The 2,760-nt window shown below is 44.0% G+C and overlaps 1 non-coding gene across 1 annotated transcript; it reads left to right on the top strand.

The window, feature by feature from the left end:
* The first annotated feature begins 2,407 nt into the window (after positions 1-2,407).
* trnan-guu (transfer RNA asparagine (anticodon GUU)) lies at positions 2,408-2,481 on the top strand. The gene has a single exon. It is a non-coding gene; the product is annotated as a tRNA-Asn (tRNA).
* Positions 2,482-2,760: the final 279 nt, after the last annotated feature.

Genomic DNA, 2,760 nt, shown 5'->3' with positions numbered 1-2,760 from the left:
GTATATTAGAGTCTAATGTATTAGACGTTGGGAAGGTGTGGAGGGAGCGAGATATTGTAAAACAGGAGGGCTAAACATTTCACCCTCTTTATTCCACATGAGGTAGTTTTTTTGTTTAAATGGTGGCATATTAAAGGTGTGGAGATGGCTGTCTGGCGGAGCTTTCCTGGGACCAGACAGAAAAGAGGAATCTCAAATAAACTCCGGGGGAGCCTGCTGAACAAAATCACACAGGATGGAGTACAACATTCCTTCTTTGCAATCAGGTAAAATTAACTTTCCAATGGGAAATCGTCAGCTACCAGCCGCTCTCCTCTCTAGTTAGATTCTATTCACATAATTATTTAAGATGCATTTTTATGCTGGTTTGGATTTTAAAAAAAACTTGGCGCAAAGGTTTTATTCTGTAGTTGGGAGGTTGATGACTGGCGTCTTTTAATCGTAGGTAGTAAGAAGTCATGGTGATGTCGAGGTTGTTTGTGCCCAGATGCAAAGGGTGTGTGCCTCGTAATGAAACGATCTTTATATTTTTGTTTACAAATCACAGGTATTTTGAGGTTCAGCGCGAGGTCCAACAAGACTCACCGGTGCAGCCATGATGACGATTCATGATGCCGCTTGCAAGTGGCAAAATGCCTGGTGCCTGAACAGAAATTGAACATGGGTTGGGTCGGGTCGGGTAGGGGGGGGGGTTAAATTCAACCCTTATGTTCCTGTTGAGGCAAGATATTTAAACTGGCAATACATTAGGCTGCATTGTGACCATTCACAGATCTACGCACACATGGTTCACGTGGCTCAGATCAGAATGTCAATAAAGCTAAAAATGCAAAAACTATGCCCCCAAAAAATCAAGTCACATTTTCACCAAAGCAGACAGGAAATCAGAAATTCGGACAGAATACAAACGGCGCCCCGATTATTCCAAACTGAAATTCCGATTAAGGCGACTGCAGACCATGGCGAGTATTAAAGCACCCACTTCTGGGGGGGGGGGGGGGGGGGGGGGCGGGGGGGGATCTACCAATTATTCCGCGTTTTTTTATTTTTCACTTGTGCCAGTGCACGGAATCGTGCCCGTCCTGACAGTAATGGTTCGGGACATTATTTTGTAGCTTTATCCTCCACCCATTATCAGCGATCAATCAATTTGTGCCTTTACCCTCCACCCATTATCAGCGATCAATCAATTTGTGCAAGCTTGTTGCATTTAAAAAGAGAATCAGGAGATACGGTGCTTTTCGGTCCCAATCCGGAATGGGTAATTACAATGAGAAACTGATTGCAGATGCGTTTTTCAGGCTGCAGCCTCGCGGAATCTATTACCTTTACCATTCAGCCAATTATCTCCCCTCCCCCAACAGGCAGATTCATTTACATCAGCTGAGCAACCTGATCCGTCTGCAGCCGCCGGCTGATTGACAGCTGCAACCGGCCTTTTGCTGGTTTCCTGTTAACCATTTGATGCCTCGGGAAATTAATACAAAAGAAAACAATCTCACTGCAACTTCCCCCCCCCCCCCCCCCAGCATTGGAATTGCAGGCACACCATGTTCTTGCAAACATTTATGTTACTTCCATTCATGTTGCATTTTCAAAATATAAATGTAGCAACAGAGGCACGAGCTCCGGGGCAAAGGCTCCGGCAATGTTCCCCATTCACTTCATTCCAAATAATCTGCTGTGCAACCGTGTCTTGTATTCTGGATTAAAAAGAAAATAAACATTGCAATATACACACATTAAAAAAACATTTTGCTTAAAAATAAATTTAGGGTACCTAATTAATTTTTTCCAATTAAGGGGCAATTTAGCGCTACCCTGCACATCTTTGTGTTGGGGCGAAACCCACGCAAGCAATATACACAAATAATGAGTTAAGGGCAGCAAAGATTTTCTCCTGCTGTTGGGTTCAGTATTACACAGTTTGCTGTTAGGAGTGTTAATGAGCACCCAGTTCATATTTACAATCGTGCGAATGTAAACACGTGGGTTTTATCTGCTACATTACCTTCTTCACACAGAACAGAGAGCAGCATTAATGTCTTTTAACAAAACAGCTATTCAGGGGCTGAAAAACAGGCTGATGATCTGATTATTCATTTTATTTGTTGATTCCTCCAAACCCAGGATTTTGTCTTCAGAATACGTGCGAATCATTACTGCACCCCACTGCAGGAATCTGAGATCTGTTTTTTAAAAAACTCCCCCCCGCCCCCCCCCCGCGAGCCCTCCAGACCAGCACCGAAGGTGTTAACGTGCACACGCAGCGGTTAAAACGACAGCCCGTTGAAAGGCGTCTCCTTTTTATTTCTACACATTTATCGTTCTACGCAGAGCGCTTACACGCCAAAGAGGCAGGATTATATTTACTCAGGCAACACAGACGCGTTGCGGCTGGCAGACAGTCTCTGTGGCGCAATCGGTTAGCGCGTTCGGCTGTTAACCGAAAGGTTGGTGGTTCGAGCCCACCCAGGGACGGTCTCATTTTTTCCACCCCCCCCCCCCCCCGACAACTCCATTTGGATATTTTTTTTGTTTTCGCTTCTCAAAGTACAATTTATTTCATTTTAGCTAATTAGAAAAGCGTCAGTAACCGCGGCATGGACTCAATTATCTCTCTTCCATTGTCTATGTTGCTGATTCTTGTTGGGGGACAAGAAAACTTCACCAGTGTATTTATATATTCTCAATATTTTAGCTAATATCCTTCATACTCTACCTGCAGGGAACAGACTTTTCGCGTGCATTAATTATAAC

The sequence above is a fragment of the Scyliorhinus torazame genome, chromosome 21 (assembly GCF_047496885.1).
Source record: "Scyliorhinus torazame isolate Kashiwa2021f chromosome 21, sScyTor2.1, whole genome shotgun sequence".
Taxonomy (NCBI): domain Eukaryota; kingdom Metazoa; phylum Chordata; class Chondrichthyes; order Carcharhiniformes; family Scyliorhinidae; genus Scyliorhinus; species Scyliorhinus torazame.
The sequence above is the reverse complement of the archived record's forward strand: the minus strand, read 5'-3'. Positions and strand labels throughout refer to the sequence as shown.